Here is a 23,795-nt window from a genome sequence, read left to right on the forward strand (position 1 = left end):
TGATGCCATCGACAATGCAGACAATAGCCACATCTTATAGATGCTCCCAAGGGGTTTTATGACATTCTCCAATAAACTTAGGAATGACCTTAAGTGCAGCTGTTGGGATGGCTCCCCAAACTACGGGTGGAACCAAGGGAATGAGGGGGCTACCATTATCCCAAGTCACAAAATTTTGGGGAGGAATTTGTGCCATCACAACATGTATGATTGTGGGGAAACCCTAAGAAGATGAAGTTGTGGCTGAATGGACAATCACCAATAGAGGAAAAAGAAGGTGAGGATTTAGGTCCATTTGACTCTTGGTGATAGGCCTATGACTCATAAACTAGTTGAAATATATCTCAAGAAATTGGTCCCATCGGGCGTGCTAGAAAAATAACTATTGACTCTAAATTTTGCTTTGGAAACAAACAGTCTTATGGGGAATTCAGTGCTGGGGGACCATTTGTGCAGGTTACACTGGATGACCTCCAGGATTGAGAAGCCGACTCTTCCTTGGTGTTTTGAGGAAAGGGAGAGAAAGAAACACCTTTAAAAACTACTGAGGTGATACACCAGATCATTAAAGACATGAGCATACAAATTCCATAAAACATATGACCTTCGTAAGCCCATTCAACAATCTACAAGGTTGGATCAACAATATAATCAAAATATACAATCAAATTTCTTTGCAACATAAGGAAATTTCCATAATGCATTTACCAGATAACAAGTATGAGACATAGTTTAATCAGCAAAATATTAGATAGATATACTCCCAAAGTTATCGAAACTTTAACCGAATAGTAGAGAAAATACCATCAAAAGAATACTGAAAGAAGCATCATAAAGGCCGTAGGCACAATTTGAATAACCTCCCTTAAGAAAAGCCATAATAGTTTAAAGGTTGAAAAATAAAACTTCTACTTAGCCAGTCTAATTTTTCCTTTTCAAAAGTTTTGAACCCTTACAACAGGGAAAAAACTAGCATAAATAGGGCCCTTGGCTCTTGAAAACCCTTCCCCAAAATATGCCAAAAAGGCATAACCTCCCTAAACAGAAAAACATTCTGCGTCGCTTCGGAGATCATACCCAGCAAAACAGCCCCTAGAATTCCACACTTTGCCTACAATGGTCTGCATACTACCACGAACTAAAAATATTTTACTAACCGTAGATAGGCTGCTAGAAATAGACAAAAAAAAATGGGAAACCGGTCGCATACTATGCCAAAAGGTGGGCCTTGAAAGAGTGACCAGCCAGCATGCCTTTCCATTTGTCATCACTGTGCTACTTCAAAAACTGAACACCCAAAATGGATCGAGGGGGAAACACCAGATCGATAACTGCCCTACACGCCTTATGCAGCTGGATAACAAAAAAGGGCAAAACTAATCGGGCCCACAACAAATCTTAGACCCAGAAAATTAATGTGAACATGCAATTCATATAAGCTGCAACATACTCAGCTTCAGCAGTAGATTGTGAAGTACAACTCTGCTTCTTACTACTACATGAAACCAGCCTTCCTCCTAGAAAGAATGCTCCATCGGTAGTACTTTTCCACTCATCAATATTTCCTGCCCAATCAGAATCTATGTACACCTTCAATTCAAATTTCCTCCGTAGGGATACCATAATCCATAGTCAACTGTACCTTTCAGATATCTAGAAATTCTCTTGGTTGCTTTCAGATGTGCTTCCTTTGGATTCTTTTGGAATCTTGCAACTATACCAACTCCATGGGCAATATCCAGTCTATTGTGAACAACATAGTATAATTTTCCAATCATTGACTTGTATTCCTTTTCATCAACAGACTTAGATTCATCTTCCTTGGATAACTTACAACCCATAACCATTGGTGTTCCAAATGGTTTACAATCACTCATGCCAAAATTCTTCAAAACCTCTTTCACATACTTAGATTGTGTAATGAAAATGCCATTCTTCATTTGTTGTATCTGCAAGCCTATGAAATTTTTTATTTCCCCTACTAAAGACATTTCAAACTCATTTTTCATTTCACCCGCAAAACTGTTGCTCATGACTTCATTACCTCGAAAAGTAATATCATCAACAAATACTTCACTGACAAGTATTTCATCTCCTTTAGACTCGAGATAAATATTACTATCATCACTGGTTCTTGCAACACCTATCTTCATCAGATGTGTATGAAGTCATTCATACCATGCTTTGGGTGTCTGCTTTAATCCATACAAAGCTTTATGCAATCTACATACAATGTCTTTCTCATTTGTTAAAGCATAACCATTTGGCTGCTCTATGTATACCTCTTCTTCCAATATCCCACTAAAAAATGCATACTTAACATCCATTTGGTATACCTTGAACTTCTTATGGGCTGTAAATGCAAGTAAAGTTCTGACACCTTCCAATCTTGCTACTGGTGCAAAGGTTTCGCCATAATCTTCTCCTTCTTCTTGACAATAACCCTTGCAAACTAATCTTTCCTTGTTGCAAACTACAATACCATCTTCATTTAACTTGTTTCTAAATAACCATTTAGTACCTATAACATTGTTGTTTATCGGTCGAGGTACCAGGGTCCAAGTGTTGTTCTTCTCAATTTGATCCAATTCTTCCTCCATAGCTTTAACCCAATGATCATCACCAAATGCCTCCTTAGCACTTCTTGGCTCAATGGTGGAGATCATGCAAAACTTCTCTATTATTCTCCTTCTAGTTAGTTCTCCAACATCCTTATCCCCATTAATCTGCTCAGGACTGTGGTTCAGTCTCACATACCTAGGAATAACATGATCATTCTCTTTAGCTTCTTCATTATCACCTTCTTCTGAATTTATTTGTTTTGGTTGAACAAGTGCATCAAAATTTGCTTTACCAGTTTTTGATTTAATAGTTTTAGGTTCCAAAAGAAAAATGTAATGATCTTCATCCTTTTTCTCTGAACTGGTTCCTTCTGAAACTTTAGGACATTCATTTACTCGAACATCAACAATCTCAAAAATTCTCTGTGTTTGGTTCTTGAAGCATTTGTAGGCCTTACTCTTGTTTGAATAGCCAAGAAATATGCCTTCATCACTCTTAGCTTCAAACTTGCTAATATAATCACCTCTTTTAATTAAACATTTGCTAACAAATATCTTGAAATATCTAACATCAGGTGATCTCCCATACCAATATTCATAAGGGGTCTTGTCCTTACCTCTTTCACCAGAACTCGGTTCATTGTGTAGACAACTGTACTTACAGCTTCTTTCCAAAATGTTTTTGCTACACCTCCTTGTATCAACATTGTCCTAGCAGCTTCAACCACTAATTAGTTATTCCTCTTTGCTATACCATTCTGTTGTGGTGTCCTTGGTGCAAAAAAATGTCATTTGATACCATTCTCATCACAATACTTAGTGAATTCCATAGAAGTAAATTCAGTACCTTTCAGTTCTCAAACATTTTATCTTTTTGCCACTCTCTTTCTCAGTTAAGACCCTAAATGCCTTGAACTTACCAAAAGATTCATTCTTATCCTTCAAGAATGTGACCCACATCATCCTTGAACAATCATCACTGAAGATCATGAAATATCTATCACCTTGAATGATTCTTGTTCTTAATGGTCCACATAGATCTATATGAACCAAATATAACAAGTACTCTACTGATAAGGACTTGCTCTTGAAAGCTGAAGAAGTCATCTTTCCTAACTGACATTCTTTACAAAGAGCATTAACCAGTTTTTCTAGCTGAGGCAGACCTCTTACTGTCTTGGACTTGCTCACTTTAACAATGTTATCAAAGTTTATATGACAAAATCTCCTATGCCAAAGATAACTATCATCTATCTTCGCAATCAGACAATTGCTAACTTTAGGATTAAGATGAAATAGATTACCTCTGGTTTGTTTCCCAGTTCCAATCAATTCACCTTTGTTTTCAAAGATTTTGTACATACCATTTCTAAACTCTAGTGGGTATCCTTTGTCATTAAGTTACATGCCACACTCATAAGATTGTGCTTTAGACCTTCAACCAAATAGACATCGCCAGCACTGCTCTTCCCATTAAGGGAAATAACTCCCTTACCTCTAACCATACAGGGCGAGTCATTGCCAAATCTGACAACACCGCCAACAAATTCCTTCAAGGAAACAAATTTTCTCTAATCACTGGTCATATGATGTGAACAACCACTATTAATGATCCAATCATCAGATTTATCCATCCTGGACACCAATGCTTTCTGATCTGATATCTCTTCCTTAATAGCTACAAACATAATATCTTCTCTAGCATCATAATCAAATTCTTCATCAGTAATACCACTGTCAACCACTATAAGACAATCTCTCTTTCCTTTTCCCTTGTACTTCTTGAATTTGTCTCTCTTGTATTGATTTTCACCATTAGGACAATTAGCTGCTATATGACCAATCTTGTTGCATGTAAACCATTTTAAAGGTAGTTTACCTTTGTATTTCCCAATGCCTCTAGGTAGTCATTTTGCCAACAATGCTTCAAGTTCCACTAGGTTGTCTTCATCATCTGTATCTCTGTTGTATCCAGATTCATAACCATGACAAGTATCTCTACTTTTTCTCACAGATTGGTTAGAGAGAGAAGCTCTAAATGCAGATTCTAATTTCTGTACACAACCATCATAGCCATTTAATTCAAAAGCAATAAGTTTTCCAATGATAAAGTCAAGAGTTACCTTAGTTTTGTTAATGGACTTCATCTCCTAAATAGCTTCAACTCAAATAGCATAGACTAGTAGTAGGGTTCTTAGTACCTTACTGATCACTATGGTATCTTCCACTTTCCCTCCTGCACTCTTTATTTCACCAACTATCTCTTTTATCCTTTGACCATACTGCTGGATATTCTCACCTTCAGACATTCTCATCTCATCAAACTTTCCTATTAGGCTCTACTCTTTAGAAATCTTAACATGTTCATCACCGCTATAAATCTCTTCAAGTTTTTTCCATACTTCATATGCAGTTTCAAGACCATGAAAATCTACATATTCAGCATCAGACAGGGAACTTATAATAGTCTCCAATGCTCGATGATTTTCTTCTTGTTATTTTTTCTGATCATCAGTCAGAGTTCCAGTAGGTGCAACATAGTGAGTTGCTACATGATCCCAATACTGAATTCCTAGACTCTTAATGTAAATATTCATTCTATTGCTCCATATCCTATAGTTATCTTTATTGAACTTCAAACCTTCCTTCTTCATCATGATCTATAGGATCTTTAACTCAAGGTGTTAGGCTTTCAAGTTTAAGAGGACCCGAGATGCTCTGATACCAATTGATGGTATGATGAAAGAATAAGTATTCGGTAGATTACTAAGAGGGGGAGGGTGAATTAGTAAACTGAAAAAAATGATACAAAATTCCCAATCTCAAACTCCAACTGACAAAGTAAACTTTCACTATCAAGATCAATACTCATAAGAATACTCAACATCAACCAGCTAATTGTTATAACAACTTAACAATAAACAACTTCCATATTGTAAACATCAAAATGCTTAATTATATATCAACATATTTAATCTCTTAATGCTTCGATTTATCATGCCTTATTAGAATTGTTAAGTAGTCAATCAAATCAACAAATAAGATCATAACCACAAAAACATTCACCACATGACACAAATATTTATACGTGGAAAAACCAAATAGGTAAAAACCATGGTGAGATGAGACTCACAAGATAGCTATCTGAACTCTTTTGAAGTTCACCCTGTTAGGAGCCAAGCCTCTTAAAGATTTTACAATAAGTCTTGTTAAGAACTGATCCTGTTAGGAAACACTCGATTAAGGGATTAACAAAATGCCTTAATAAAAAGCGAAAAACCGTGTTAGGAGTAACCTCGGTAGAGAATTTGACAATCTAAGCTAATGGACCACCTTGTTAGAGCTTACCCGGTTAGGGGATTTAAGTTCTGTTTTAATTGTTAGAAGACAACAGGTTTTCTTGATCTATGTGAATAGCACTACATTTGCTTGATCAGATCCTTTTAAGCTTCAATCTGCCTTTACACAAACTGCAGATCTATTCTTCGATTAGGCAACCACACACTCAACTGCTTTATGCCAACTTTTCCAACAACTTTACAAACAACTTCATCAACCTTAAATACAAATCAATTAGGTCGGTAACACAATAGAAACCTAATTCTCTCATAGAGATTACAAATAAATCATTTCAAGTGTGACCATTGGATTTACATAGCAATCTATACAAATTCTTCAAGAAAATTACAATCGCTCCATGATCATTGCTTTATCAGACTTTGTAACTCATCACATGCTATGCATTAGATGCAATGCACTTTGCTCATTCCCTAGACAATCAAACAAACATGGTAAAACAATTTGAACTTATCCGCATACAATGATCACACATGTCTCTATCATTACCGTTCATCATTAGATCTTAAACCAACAAACTTGAAAGGTTAGGGTTTAACAAAAAATGAACTAGTAGGGTTTACCGGTTACATTGCATAGAAAGGGTTTAATCTTATATACTGGTTTACTGGTTCAACTCACAAACTTACATATCAGTTTACAACATCTTCCTCAAATCTCTTCCTACCGGCTACAAGACAATATAAATAACAATGACAATATCATAAATACCATTATCGGTTCAATTGACATCAATGACAACAGAACATATCATTAATGAAATCTTCATGCAATTGCCAACAGGTGCATCTTCTAGATGGAATTCAAGATGCAGAAGGTGATCCTTGATCATGTCTCAATTTATTGGAGACATCAATTTGGCATGGTGGACCTAGATTAGGTCTGCTACCTATCTAGGTTATGGACTAGTATCATGTTAACATGTTCTCTACACATTAATGGGATGATTTATGGATTGGTTATTTTTGTTTTGATCTAAAGTCGACATGGCATATCATTGTAATATGGACGAACGTAATGATCTTATTGTAATATCTTTTAGGTGGCCAACCTAATTGGTTTAGGCCTTAGTGTTTCTATAAATTGATGTAAGTTCTCATTGTAAAGAGTGTGTCATGGTCGTGGAATGCAATATCATATGCGAAGGAGATTTGGTCGATCATACGTGATTGAGTTGGGTTTAAGGATGAGGTCAAAGGCCTTTGGTATTGAGCTTAATTGGGACTATAATCAGGCATGGTAGATGCTATCTCTAGTAGTTCATTCTTCTATATTGTTGTCCAATTATCTTGAGGTGGTTATAACATCTCTATAGTCAGTGAGACTCTTTTGTAATGAGCAGTACACTCTAGGCAGTGTGCCTTCCTACATGTGCAGGCCCCTCATTGTATCACATAATTTCTATAGAAGTATCATCTGACTGTGGGTAGGATTTCCACCATGATTTTTCTCTTTACCAGGTTTTCCACGTACAAATCATGGTGTTATGTGGTATGGTTGCATTGTGTTAATTCTCTGTTTCATTCTTAAGTTTTATTGCTTACCAGTATCTGTTTCTGCTATTCTAGTATTCAATGTTTATGTGCTCCAGTTAAATGTTATTAAGTGGTTTGATTGATATAATTTGTTAATTATTGATTCACCCCCCTGCTCTCTGAGTTGTTCACTGGTTATCCTAACAATGTGTTATGCTAAACATAACATATATCCTAAGTGAAACCAATATCACACTCTATTAAAACATCATTCAGCTGAAAGAAGAAAAACTCATATTTTGGCCCACAACTAAGAAAATAGGCATGGCTTAAAATATTAGTCTTCTCATTGAAAAAAGAATTCCCAACAGAATCTACTCTCCCACTATACATAATAAGCAAATTTCTATCAAGAGGAGGTAAAGGATCACAATTGATCCTTTCATGTAACTACAAATCATCAAGCCAAAGAAAAACTTCAGCCTCTTGATCTAAATCCCATTTGATGTCAACAATATCAACAACAGAAGGAAACTCATCATCGTCAATCAACATCAATTCAGGTATGACATCCTTGTCTTCATAATTATCTATTTCACAAGTTAATGCAGTAATGTCTAGACTTTCAATTGTCTCTTCATACAAAGGATTAAGAGCCATATGAAAGCCATTCTCAAAAACATTATAGAAAAGCACTAACTGATCCATATCTGCATCCTCATCAAACAATGCATTAAATTTTTCACTAAAACCACTGCCCATCTTAATTTCACATTCATTTTCATTAGGAACCAAGGAGTCACAATCTGAACTAGAACAACTCCCAGCATTATAATCCTCACAATACAAATGCTCAATGTCATGATCCTCATAGCCTTCAACAAAGTTATCATGACTATTTTGACCCTTTTGAACTACACCCTTCTCAACCATACAATCCAATTCAAGGATATTTTGGTGATGGAAACATTGAAAAACAATCTCATCCACAGTACGAAAAGTGGCTTGTAATGGGACAAATTCTTCATGGGTACACATAATCCAACTTTCTATCTGGGTAGCATCATCAACTAAAATTGATGACACCATATCATTCAAGTTCTCATCATCACACATAATTGATTCACATGAGAATGAATCAAAAATCTTGCACACCAACAGTATTTTAATCAAATATGTAACTTTTCAATTCCTTTTCATACAAGCTATTAGATTCATCTGAACCATAAGACTACAGAAGGACCTTTTGTGTGCTCTCCTTACTGGAAACACTAATGCTACTATCACATGGTGCTGTGACTGAAATTTCCTCCATTTCTATATCAATTATGTCATATAATTTCTCATCAACCTTCTCTTCAATAGCATGAGGAATAACCAATATTTGGGACAAGTTCTCTTCACTCACATTTTTGTTCAAATCATTTGTCATAACACAGTTAATGTGATTAACAGGGATGTAGATTCTTTGACATTGATCTTCATCGTTTGGTTCATACCTTTCTTCGACATCTAACATCTTGGGATAGCATACCCTTGTAGATAAATAACCCTTCGGGATTCCATATTTGAGGTTGTTTTAAGTGTCCATTACTATCCTATAAGCCTAATGCAAGGTTTTGGGATCCTTGTCTCTCAGCAAATAACTCACTTCCTCATCATATGTAGCCAGGCAAACAACCAAACACACTGCATCATTTGGCCTATAACGGCTAGGAATGTCATCCAATGTTCTAGCAAAGTTAAGATTGAAAATGGGAACTAGCTCATCCTCTTCCTTTTGAATACCCATGAATCTTTTCATAATTGAACTTGGACCAATTCTCTCACCAAATTATTCCATCAAGGTCACCTTTAGTTCATCCCATGAAGAGATAGAACATGTTGGCAAATAAGAAAACCAATCTCTAGCATTTTCCTTCAAAGATTGAACAAAAAGCTTCATGAAGACATCTTCCTGACTTATCTCAAAATCTCCCATCAATTCAAAAAACTCCTGCAGATGTTGACATGTTGATTCTAATCTTTTCCCATCAAATTATGGTAGATGTTCCCTAACCTTAATAGGAACAAGGTTCGGGAAACGTTGGATACCATTAAAACTTAATGGCTTATATCTCTCCATAAATAAAGCTCTGTTGTGATTTGACAAAGGTTGCATACTCTGCACATTTACATTTCACATTTCATAGGGAAGTACAGGCACATAATGCATATTCTCATTCATTTCCCTACTTTCTTTTATCACAATCTTAAAATATTACAATACATAGCTCAAAACACACTTCCTCCAATTTAATACAAAATCTGAAAATTGTATCACAGAAGTATGTAAAACAACCACTATTATTCCCTTTCTTAGTGCTTTACTCACTTAGTAGGGAAACATTTTATACACATGATTTTCATGAAAATATATTTGACTCATGAAAACCAAAATACTTGGAAATGTTGTAGTGGCTGCAAATTAGCTCTTTGGTTTGAAATAGTGATAGATCTGAAGTTCTCTTCACATCTTCATTATGTTCTTTTGTAGAGTTTCCACCTCTTTGCAAAGGAAAAATATCTTGAACAACTAGAAATTCTTCACATGTTAGATTTGTTCAAAAACCAGTGTTGCAACACCTCCTGTCATCATATGGCATCATATAAATTCCATCCTCAACTTGTTAAGGTACTTCATCATGAGAGCTCAAATCGGCTCAATCTCTTCTACAATTTCTTTGGTTCTTCTTCAAATAATGCACACTAGTACAAAGATCTCAGAGTCGCTACTCACTACTTGTGATGTTTTGAAATAATCATGAAATAGAGACAAAACTAGATAAACTTGCATCGAAAGATGAAGCACAACAGATTCTCAAGCAACATTCATGAGAATTGACTCAAACTGACAAGGGACAAATCAAGAAGCTTGTGACTCTATAAGGCAAAATGATTTAGGTCCTATGATGTGGGAGCATAGCTTAACCATCAGATCATAGAAAGACATGGAAAAATCTATGCAATAGTTCCCAAATTGGGTTTACACTATGAGAGGCAAAAACCAAGATTATTCTTCAAATACTCATGGAGAAGCCAACTCCAACTATTAAAATCCTCAAGAACTTGGACCAAATGACAAGGATTTTGGCTAATCCTTACGCTTTGGGCTCTGCAAGACCTGGGAGGGTCATCCCTTAGCAAATTAGTGACCTTTGTACGACACTCACAAATTATACTACAATTAAAGCAGATGATCTCATATACAGGCTCAAAAACAAGGATAATGCTCAAGAATAGAGAATTCTTCAATGATCCTCAACCTTATTTGGAGCATGAGATAGTGGGACAACTCGAACATACATGAAACTTGGAAATATGTCTTTATTTTAAATGATTTGTGATAAACCATAAATAAAATAGACAATAAATCAATAACCTAATGACCCCTGCTAGCATATACCAGTGCCTTATCCCATTGGGCTTTGAGTCTCTGAAATATCATTGAAACTGGACAAAAATTTATGTAACAACTATTTAGATCTTAAACGATATTGCCTTACAATATTGTTCTATTTGCAATTTCTTACTCGAACTACTTATCAAATCCTAGTACAAACATTATCTCTCTATAATTTCATTCAAGCTTTTTAATTAACCCATTGGATTAAAGCATGGAATGGAAAATTTCATACATCATAACAATACAACAAGCAAATGAAACCCTTGATTCCATTAACTCAAAAGAAAATAAAGTCACACACAGGAGAGTAAGGACTTGAAATTGTATTTGCATTAATTTCAAAAGCCATCTTCTATCAGATAACAAAGTACATTTCATTTACAGAAAAACCCACTTGCAATCTGAAATTGGTAACTATCTTGTATTTTGCTCTGCAAAATGACATTACAATTTTCTAATATTTTACTCATGACTTCTCAAAATTGGAACCCAATCCTAAAAACTAGACCTACATAAAGAGACCCTATTCAAAGATTTCAGAACCCCTTCTAATGGCCTTGACTTCCCTTTTATAGAAAATAAGGGAGCAACAAGCTTCGGGCCTAAGGACACATGTCAGTAGAAAAATTAAGTCAAGGAGGCCATACACAATTCTGCTACAAAATACTCCTTATCCATACACCGGTATCTATGATGAAGTGTAATCAAAATCTTCAACTAATTATTGGTTGAAACAAAAATGCTTGAGCCATGTTGTTATCACCCTGACACCTTCAGATGGACCTTGAGATGCCCATTTTGTTCTACATAATGTTTCCCTTCCCGAAAAGAAAACTTGATCCAAGCAAGAAGTAAAATCGCCCTCAAACTAGAGGAGGATCTCCAACATTTATGCCCAGGATGAGAGAAAGTAGAAAGAGGAGCTTAAGGGAAAACATAATATGTTGAGAAGGGATTGCAGCTTCCATGTCGTCGTAGATACAACTGGCTACCACTCCCCATTCAAACAAATCCTTCTTTCAGTTCCCTGCAGGCTCCTTCCTCAAACACCCTACTAGCTATTGGCAGAGTAGAAGTAGAGAATGTGTCATGGGTATCTTTTTCTGATAAGAAAATTCTTTCATGCCCCCTCTGAAAATCCTCCAAACTTTCACAACCCCTCTGACAATGAGAAACCTCATATCAGAGAAAGAACATCCATCCAATGTCAAAAATTATGCAGCAACTCCACGCATGATCCTGTTCAAACACCATCTTCTTCACTTGAAAAACCGTTCTCAGAAAATAAAGAAGTTTTAGTTCTTTTCTACCCACTGAATCACCACCCGACTAAAATTATATTCAAAAATTAATTTAAAATGGCGGTGCTCATTCATGTGAAAAATCATCATCCTGATAGTTTCTACTCATCCTGCTAGCTATGGATTCTAGAAATCATGCCTATCAAACCTAGGGCACTGTCACATCTAGGACATCAATCTACTACCTCCTGTTTAGGCTCATCATATGCAAATGATTTTGTTATGATCTTATTCCTCCTTGAGTGTACAATTTTTGCTTCAGAATCCGTGTCAACAAGGGATCTCTGATTTCATTGGGAAACCCGTGATCCTTCAGTTCCAACTTAAAAGTTATCCCAATCCCCTTATACCTTTGAAACAGTCGTTGCTTCTTGTAAAATCAACCTTGACCCAATAGAAACCTTCCAAAAGGTCCCTTAGGGATGAGTCAGCATTCAAGTGTCCCAACTTGTTGCTATTTGTTCCATGTCGACAAGCCTGCATTCTGTCCATTATATCTTTCCCGCTCGGATGACAACCAATATCCTTAATAACACTTATTTATTGGCTTTGAAACTCTGGCATAAATCTTTCCCAACCTGATGAATCAAATGATCACCAATGCTCAATCTGACATCAACCCTCCATTGTGGCATGTGGACCCATTTAATCATGTGATGTAGCAAGTCCAACTCACCTAACCCAATGCTATCATTGGCCATACCATTGGTCTTCTTGATCAGCCCGAGACACATGGTATCATCTCGTGATGCTGTGGTCCATAACCTTCTTTCATTTTCCTTCACATGGCCACGAGGAACATTGGATCTGTTCTCTCTTTACCTTACAGCCATAGTGTCTGCCAACCTTTTTTAATTAAATGTCGAGCACTTTTTTGCCTAGATGAAAACATCTTCATCCATTATAAGCATGTGCAAATAGAAAACCTTTAGTAACTTGAACTTTAACCGTTGGGAAACGGTAATAAAAAATGTTTGGAAGGTCAAACCGCTAGCTTGCCTTACCTATTTAGGATGTGTGTCATCATCTTGTGATGTTGTAGTCCTTATCCTTTTTGCATTTTTGACTGCGGGGAAACACAGACCGTTAGATGTACGCTTCCTTTAGCCACCGACCAAAACATTGGATCTTTAGACATAGGAAAATTTATGAGTGCAGGAATAAATATTTAAAGATGGTCTGACGATAAGGAAAACTTTCATGCAGACTTAGAAAAATATAAAGGGACCAACCAAAAATAACTTAAGTGCCTTGGAAATAAGATGGCCCCACCAATGCTCGTCGACCCATGGCTTAAGTGGAAAAAAACTAATCGAGGAATATAACAAGCTTAGATTTCTTTTACAATATTTAACCAAAAATTCATAAACCTTATGACACAGGACAGAAGGCAAAAATAATCCAAAATGACCAAAATCTTGACTAAAACAAGAAAATTTTACTGTCATTTTTAGGAATATCAAAATGGTGAAATAAAGATCACCCGGTGGAGACAAATGGTTGCAAGATTAAAGTCCAAGTTCATACCAGGAGACTATTAGTTGGAATTTTTCAAGAGGTTGTGGAACCTGAAATAGAGAAACATGACTGTGAAAGAGTATACTGAGGAATTCTACAAGTTGATGATTAGATCTGGACATAGAGAGATGGATAGAGAGAAGGTGGTGAGGTACATAAATGGACTTGTATTTAACATCCAGGATGAGATGAGTATGTTGAGGGTTTTCATAGTTGAAGAAGCTTACTAGTATGCTTTGAAGGCTAAGGAGAAGATGAGAAGAAGACAACTGAATAACCTTAGAGGGAAGGAGAGATTCAAGGGGAAGATGAGTACAAAGAAGAATAATATTGAAGAGGAATCAAAACCTAAGTAGAGTAAAGAACCAAAATAGAAAACACAGAGGAATGGCAGTGGCAGTATGAGTAGAGAATTTCTTGATAAATGTTTCAAGTGTGGAGAAACGGGACATAGATTTTATGAATGTAAGAAGGGAATGGCAAGAAGTTGTGTGGCAAATGAGGAATTGGAAGGTGAAGATACTGGAATTGACTGTGCACCAAAGAAAGGAGAATCCCTTATGTTCAAAACAGTCATGATGGAGAAGAGTAGTGAAGGTACCAGATCTACTTAGAGAAAGAGTCTTTTTTGGACTGTGTTCAAATCAGGTGGTAAGTGTTGAAAGGTTATTGTGGATAGTGGAAGTACTAAAAATCTGGTATTTGAGGAGATGGTAGTGAAGCTTGGATTGAAGAGGCTTCAGCAACCTTATCCTTACAAGGTAATTTGGGTACAAGATGATCAAAAGTTAGAAGTAAAGGAACAATTTTTGGTGAATTTTAATATTGGGCCTTTTAGGGATGAGGTCTTGTGTGATGTTGTACCTATGAGTTCTTGTCATGTCTTGTTGGGAAGACCTTGGCAGTTTGATAGAGGAGATATTTATGACTATAGAAGAAACCTAATCACTATTGAGAAGGATGGGAAAAAGTTCACATTGACTTCTTTAAAGGATAAAGAGGAGGAGGTGAAGAACCTAAATCTTTAGAAAAATTGCAGTATTGAGAAACCAGTTGTAGAGGTTATACGAGAAGATGGCATGAGTCTATAGAAGGATCTGATAGATAAGCCCAATGGACAGATAGAACTGGATGACATAAAGCTTATGGTGGAAAAAAAGATGAAGTCTTGTGGAAGAAACAAATCAGACTTGCATAAGAAAGAGAGCAATAAGCAGAGACAATATGCAGATATGAAGCAAAGGAAGAGAAACAAAGGGATTTAGGGCTTAGAGAATCTGGTTGAGGTCTCGGAGGAGCTAAAGAAGAGGTTTGAGATAAGGAAGATGTTTGGATCAGAAATGAGCATGGGGTCTTTATCCTAAATCATTTTTGATGTTCATGAGTTGCCTCTCATGGAACATATCTTTCTACCTGGGGTCTCTGATGCACGAGCATCCCTGGTCTATGAGCAATCTAGCATTGACTAAAAATATTTCCTTTCACTTTAGTTCTTGTTCAGTTCCGTGTGCATATTTTTGTGTTCCTACTAGTAGGTGTCATTCGTTGCTTTCTTTTCATTGTAGATCCTATTTTTGGTCTCTAGGCTGGTTCATGTACTTATCTCCACATTTTAATTCCATTTGGATTCTTTTTCGGCTAGTTATCGCTCCTAGTTTGATTGTTTTTGGGTTCTGAGAGAGTTCTTGTGCTTACCAATTGGTTTTCCTTATTTTCTGGAGCAATTTCTTAGTGTGTGGATCTATTTTGGGTCTTGTTCGATGTTCTTTAGTGTGTGGCTAACCTTCCTGCTAATCCATACTTCTTGGTTGTTATTTTTTTGAGGAATCTCTTCCATTTTTAGGGCCGACCTAGTTACATGTTTCATTTTCCTACATTGGTAAATGTAATATTTTGCGGCCGACCTACATATGTTCTGGAAGGTATATATATAGGGTATTATGTAATCATTTGTAGGACAAAGGAAGTAGAAACCAGAAGAAAGATGTAGATTGGTGATTAGTGATCCGGTTGACTCTGAGAGTTCTGGATGGATTGTATCTGGCTTGTAGCCTGCATGTAACCAGTTAACTACCAGATATTCTATGATAACTATATGATGATAACTGGTTGGTTGTCCGAGGTTCTAAGACAATAGTATGATCTCTTTCTATAATCTTGCTATGTTTTCTTGTTGCTTTAATTGTGTTACTCTTTCTACATAAGACAGTTAGTTCTCTTTTGAGGGTTCGTAATCAGTTATGGCTACATCATTAGCTGTCAGCTTCTTTGATAACTTAACTTTGTCATTTCTATCATAGATATCTCTCAACTTTTCGCAAACATTATGAGGAGTATTCAATGAAATAACTTTTGTTAATTCAATATTTGATAAAGTACTAAAGATAACATACCTTTCTTTTTTATTTTTTTCATAGGCTTGAATCTCATTTGTAGTAGTCAGACCATTTGTCGATCGTACATACTTATTTTCTACTAGTTTCCAAGTGTTGTACCCCAAGGAGATTAGGTAACCTCTCATATTCACTTTCCAGAAGCCATAGTTAGATCCTTCAAAGATAGGATTGGTTAATTTATGTGCCATCCGATTAGGATCTACCTCAAGTGGGTAAGCACTTTTCCAAGGAACCAAAGATCTGATACCAATTGTTAAATATTTGGGCAACTAAGAGGGGGGTGAATTAGATGACAACATAAACTTTTTTCTTTCATTCCTTCACACATTCAGAATAACTAGTAGAATTAATTAATGTAGATATAACATGAAAGATAATACACAAAATAAATCACAAATTGAATACTAGATATGATGTTGAAGAACCAAGAAGATAAAAACCATAGAGTATGTTAGTTCTCTATATATAAAACCAGTTAAGTTGACACCGGTTAAGGTGATTTTAACAAAAGTTATCTTATTGCCAAAAGACTCACTACTGGAGGGCTCACTTCCTAGAAAGCCTCATTGGCAGAGGGCTCACTCCCTAGAAATGCCCACTATGAGAGATAAAAGAATCAAAAAAGAATGCACCACATAATTTGCAATGTCGGAATTGCTTCTAGTGTCTCTCAACAACAATACACTTTACATATCAACATCAACCAAATCTCGCACTTCTATACATCAAATTTGTTCTTCATCTATCACTATGTTTCATTCAAATTCAACCTCTTACTTATACTATCTCCAAATAACATGATCTTCTAAATCGGCCAAACAAAGATCAAAAACGAGGTTAGCACTAAACATTCCAGTGGTGGGAAGGAATAAGGAGTAGACCATATCATGATGCACATCATCAATCAAATAAACATGTTACATCTATTACAAATATCGGACCCAAATCATAACCTATATGCTACATAAATGCCTTTACTCATTCTTGAATTCTAGATCACACTAGACCTAAAATAACACTACCCAAGTTAGCAAAAATAAGAATGGAACTAAGATACTCATTAATACAATCAAGCAATACCATATCTCATAAGTAAAGAAATCCAAATTACTACCAACACAAACAAACAACAGTGAATATCAATTGTAACACATCCTCCGGAGCACCAAAGATTCTAGTAATGCATCTTCTAGACTACCAACATAAGAGACCAATCTCAAAATAATATGTTGACATCAATTACAACCATTAATGAAAACCATTAACAAAAAATTTGCAAAAATTCCCTCTTTTAATGTATCGGCTAATTTCATTAAAAAGTAGTCTTATCCTACTTGGTGAAACCCTCGTTCCAAATTATACTACATAAAGAAATCAAGCATCTTCAAGACATTGAAGGAGAGCCCAAGCGTTCAAGATAGAATCTAAAATCAAGATTCTATAAGGACATCCTACATCTTGCATCTTACATGACAACATCAACCTTGTATGAAGACTTTAAAGAAAGACTTATCAAGGTATAAGATTTCATTTGCATCATTTTAATTAAAATCTAGCCTTTGTGATCAGAAGACACACTTTATATTTAAATTACATTTTAAATTCAATTTCAGCTATAGGTTTAATTCTAAACCTAGGGTTCAACTTAGACAAACCCCTATCCACATCTTTCTCCTTTTTCTGTGTGTAGGTGATAGGTTGAAGACCTATAAATATAGAATCTATCAGTATAGATAAAGACAATTATATCAAACTTTTATAGGTGCAAGAAGTGGAGGTCAAATTTAGCCCATGCTACAGTGTCTACAAATTTCCTACAAAACTTTTGGGGTAGATTCTGAGCAGTATTCTAGTTCCCAATTAATATGATTTTTTTGAATCTGACATTCATGGGACTTGTTTTCTTGGGGGTATTTTGTCCCAACTTGTCAAGATTGAATTTGGTCACAAGTTTTGTTTATCTTTCTCATCTCTTTTATATGAATACAACTTTATATCTAACCTGCAACTACCTAGTTATGTTTATTGATGTCAATTTTCCATCTCTAGCCTTAAATCTAGCATTCATTTTCATATTTTTGGTATCCAACTCAACCCCAAGACATAATGGAGTAGAATCAAATCAAGGTTTAGCCATTTCCATACAATTGAGGTTGAATTTGTTGATCTCACTCCTCTCCAATCTAATATTTGATAAATAGGTCTAGTTTGCATGCCTAACCTTATAAACCCTATTTTTTCCCATCACAATCACAACAATCTTTTGTCTATTATCATAAACATCATCATGACGTGAATTTGTTTTTAAAATAAATCAATTGGATAGAGTTCACAAACTTAAAAATTTGGAAGAAATTAGTGATTTACACTAAAATATGTAATAGAACACTTAATTAGGCTCCAATTACTTTAAAAAATTATTGTATCCACCTAATTGTATTCTTGAAAATCCCTCAAAAAGTTACAAAAAAGTTCACCAAAATATGGGACATATGCTTCTCAAATAAATTTGGAAAAAAACTATTATTTTAGTAATAAAAATATTCATTGTTCTCTAGTTCTCCTAAATAAGTGTTTTAAATGTGTTATTTGGGTGCCCTCTGAATATTAGGAACATTTCATCAAAATATCCAAGTTATGTGGGCCCCAAAATGGCCTCTAAATTTTAAAATCTTCTTTTCCTCTGTGTTAAGATAGTAATTTTATACCACTTGTAATGATATAATTTGTGCAAAAGAGATATAATTTGAAATATTTTAAGATTACTTTATAATAAATTAGAATAACAATCCACTTTGCAAAAAACCTCTAAATATCTTCAATGAGAACACAATTTGTAATCTCATGAACAAGTGAGACTCACTACCTCCTTTATATACTTATACATAGGATATCACCCAAATTAACTTACATAATAATGTATAAATCCTAAATTGACTTAATATATAAATGTGATAGTAATAATTATAATATGACCTAATTAATAGTTTAGGTAGCTACAATTCAATTGCTCTTAACTCTATGCATATTGTGCCATTTATGACCTAGCATTACATTTCATTTACTCGGTATAGATTTACACTATGAACTAGCTTATGTGCTTCTAATATTGGGGGAGTAGATAATGAAACATAGTGTCCATAGAGAACTACAACCTTCAAATGGAGGTCATGACTCTCTCAATGTCTAATTTCATTAGTCGTGTAAGATGCACACGTGAAGTAGAAAGGTTGATTCTAAGTGAACAATAAACTTAAAAACACATAAGAGCATGAAAAGATGCTCACAACATTTCCTTTACACAATAAAACACAAAAAGAATTGAAATGCCTTCATGCTAAGCTAATTCTAAACGCAAATATTCAAAGATACACAACTTAGTACAAAAAATTGTACAAACAAGAATCACAAGTGATATCCACAATTCCCCTTCCTAAATTGCATAACCTTATCACATATTGAAATACAATCACATACATGAATGGTTCTCACATATCACAACACATGTATAAATTCCATTTGCATTTAAATAGAAACCCACATGTACCATGCACTTGTATATCTTCCTTAAACTAACTAGGCTTACACACATTTGATTAACTTGAGTCAAGCCCCCAATTGTTTGATTCTTCAAATATGCCAATTGAGATAAAAAGTTGAACCTTTCAAAACAGACGTTTTGCACCACTACCAATTACCTAGATAGCACCAGAAGTAACAACTTTGTCACTCAAATATTTGAGATGCTTGTATGGTACTCCCGTAAGACCCTAGTTGTAAACATGAACATAAAATTGATTGTCGATAAGTCTCAAGTTGCCATATTTGCTACATCCTCATCCGCTAAGGAAAGGTGGGACATTAATAGCTGTGCACAAATAGTAGTTTTTACATCTCGCCCGAAAAAACCTAGTTGTTAATATGAATACGCCCTTCAAGGAATCACTTCGAAAAGAAAATATCATATGTTCCAAATAGAGCATTGCATACAGGATTCCCTGGTTGCTGCTTGCAAGCAACCGCTTTTTGGAGAAAATACGGCCAACAATCTGAAGTTACATAGAATATGTAGAGCTGGAAGCAGTTTCCACAAATATATAAACAGAATCCAATAGCCAATATTTCAAATCATGGGAAGATAATATAACAAAATTTAACAGCATGTGAGGAAGCTGGGTATTCTATGTAATAAACCTTACGCTTATGTGAAGCTTTTCAATAAAATGTCCGATAAGTTTAAGACGTCCCCGACATTGATGTCATTATGAAGATAATTGTGGTCGCCAACATGTGGAAACCACATGTACTTAATAAATATGGAGGCGAGAACATTCATGAATTAGTCCAGAATATTTGTGAGCAAGAAAGAGGAATTCTCTTACAAATAATACAAAATGCAAGATGGTCTCTTGCCTCCATTCTAAACTAATAGGTATTCTTGTTGTCTACTCACCTACATATATGCCGTTCGATTGAAGTTGTGTTTATAATATTGTTTCTTATAAGTTCTTGTAACGTAAGAAAGTCTTCAAAAAGAGATCCTTGAAGTAGTGATTATTTGCTGCAGCTGCACTGTATGTGAAGCATTATCAAGATAATTGTGGTCGCTAAGATGTGGAACCCACATGCTACTTAATAAATATGGAGGCGAGAAAATTAATTCTATAAATTCTCTTACAAACAAGGGCTGCACTGCAGCGTAGTTCCTACCAAAGTTGGCTGGGTGTTTTTGTTAAAAATGATCTGTAATTGGTATCTTGTGTGCTTGGGTATCAGACCTACAAATTGCAACACACCTTATACATTCAGTAAACCTGTACCATGCAGTTTAGGTGTTATAAACTTAGATATCTTAAGTTAGTTTTGTTAATTTTCACTTGCTATACTTTTAAGGTAGTCATTTTCAGAGAACGAATTGTGATCCACAACTAACCCAAACAAGCAATAAAAATGAAAGGGAAAAAATACATTTACATAAAAATTAAATCATGCTTTACATTGAAATATACTGTTTGAATTCATCGTTTGCAGGAAAACAAGGGCAGATTTGATTTTGCAAGGTGGATTTTATGTCTTGCAAGTTGCACTATCATATACAGGGACATTGGAAGCCTACCGTGGTGGAGGGCTTTACCTAAAAATGATGCGCCTCGCACAGAGGAGGAGTTACATCATCTTATTCAAGGAAATAGGATTTAAAAACTTTTAGCCAATGTAATGGTAGGGCAAATCAACAATTTCCATATCTCATCCACCATTCTTGGAGGCCTGCGCCGCGGGGAGATTTGTGGGTTAAGGGTGTCCATCTAAGCATAAAGGATGGAGGATTTTTGTTAGATGTTTCAGCTTCAGCTGCCAGGTAGCCGTGAAGTAAAAAGTGGAAGCATTAACAATGCACACGAACTGTTTGACATTTCCACTGTCCATATTTTCCATCTGATGACTACATGTCGTGTGCTGCCATGTGTCCCTATACCAGCCCAAAGAATAAACTCAAAATATCCCATCAAAAATAGTCTTTTAAATGAGAAATGATGTCACAACTCGATCAATGCAATTTCCTTACAAAGACTCCCACATCTCCTACGTGAATCTGCACCTTAGAAGTTTAAACTTTGCACCACTGTCCAAAGCTTTATGGAGATTCCCAGTCGCCCAAGGTAGGCATAAGAGAAAGGCCAGACACGATATATGGAAGAAATGAAGAATATAAGCGTTTGGGAGCAATGGAAAATTGAGGTCACAGACAGTTTGGGGGGCACTCACAGTCCTTCAGAAGGAGGTCCTTTATGCTATTCCATCGTGTTTGAAGTTGACCAGACACGGTTATTCTACCATACTAAAGCGATCTCCTTTGGTCCTCGACATTTCGTACTTTCTAACCGCAAACAAAATTTTATTCTAAGAAATTTTCACGTCAGAAGTCGCTCTCAAATTTAATGAGCGGTTGAAGCAACTAGGCGTCGCGTCGTTGGTGGAGAATCTTAAAAGCAATCGCATGGAGCGCTTACAGTAAAACTACGGCATATAAGTAATCGACAGATTTCTCGTAGAAGATCGACCTCATGATCTTTCCTGTATGTTGGTAAGAGATGGTCGTTTCCTTGTAGAAGTCGTCCGCACTTTTGAAGATGGAGGAAATCAAGAAGGTAACGGAAGAAATCAAGGACAGGAAGGAACCAGAACGAATCGGAGAGAATTTAGACCATATTATTAAGAGGGACAACCACAACCCTTTGTTGAATGAAATGTTGAAAGCTATTTTGAAATTGGAGAATCAGTTGCAACTCTGGGTTTTGAAAGAAATCAGGCTGGCACTGGGGAGGCGCTGTGAGGCTAACTGGTTTGAGTCTGCACTAGAGAACTTATGTCCTTTTAAGGTAAGGCGGGAAGGTGGCAGCCGGATATACAAGATCAGAATTCATATCCTGGAGTTGCTTGGTGAATATATGATCGACAATAAATAAGACCTATCTCCTTCTACTACACAACATACACAGGAAGATGAAGCCGATAATAAAGGATTCCTACCTGGTTCTACAAGGAATGATATATGATTACCGTGCTAACGGGCGTAGTTGCCGTGATACGTTTTCATGAACAACTACATGCAATGCACATAACACCCTATTTGCCAACTGTCCAAAAAACTTACCACCTGTATCTGTAGCCTGCATTCCATGCAGATTAAATTTTTGTTGACTCATAATGTTGGAGAGGAGCTGAGAATCTGCAACACCCACCAAGCCTCTGCTCATGTTCAGACTCCTCAATATTGGTGCGTTCTCTCATATGAAAAACTATGTTTTCTCTCTGACAATCTGTTATCATCGAATCGCAATCCAACGAGAATGAAACAAATCAGTCTCGTCTTCAGAACTCATGCAGTCTGTTGAATTCATAGCCGTGAATGCAACAATCGAAGCCTGCCAAAATTAATTATAGTTCAATGTCGATCAGTTTTTTTAATAAAAATTGTTAAAGAGAAAATATTTTGAAATAATATTATGTTGTGATTAACTGTGAAAGATCAATTTAATCACTGTTTAATTTTGAACCCTCTGCTATAGTTCCATGTTGTGGCAGGAACTAATAATAATACAAAATGCCATATAGTCTCTTGCCTGCATTGTAAACTAATATGTATTCGTCTCGTCTACTCACCTGTACATATATGTTGTTCGATTCAAGTTGTGTTTATAATATTGTTTCTTATAAGTTCTTCTTGTGATGTAATATAGTCTTGAAAAAGACATTCGTTAAGTAGTGATTAATTGCTGCACGGTTTGATCCACTTTGATACACTTTAGGTTGATTGTGCCCGTTCGTTATTTTGATATTTAAATATTTAAAATTGCTTAATTCATTTTTATTTTATTTTTTAAGGATGGAAAGTATGTGCTTTATATTTTTATTATATTTTAATATTCTTTTATGATAATCTTAACTATATGTTTAATATATATCTTTTATCTATTTAGATTGTCTTTATTAACTATAAGTCTTCAATATATCGTCAAAAGTGAAAGTAAACATATCTTTACATGTTTACCAAAGAGCAATTTATTTATCTATGTTTTGGAGTTGAACCTAAGGTGCAATTCTAATCCTTATTTCATAAAAACCAAATTTCGGATCTAAGTTCAAAAAAGTCATTATATTTTTGTGTTGATTCCCATCAAAAAACTCTTAAGTTGTCTATCTAAGTCAAGTGCAAAACAAAATCATCCCTTCCTTATTTT

The sequence above is a fragment of the Cryptomeria japonica genome, chromosome 1, assembly GCF_030272615.1.
Source record: "Cryptomeria japonica chromosome 1, Sugi_1.0, whole genome shotgun sequence".
In the NCBI taxonomy this organism is placed as follows: domain Eukaryota; kingdom Viridiplantae; phylum Streptophyta; class Pinopsida; order Cupressales; family Cupressaceae; genus Cryptomeria; species Cryptomeria japonica.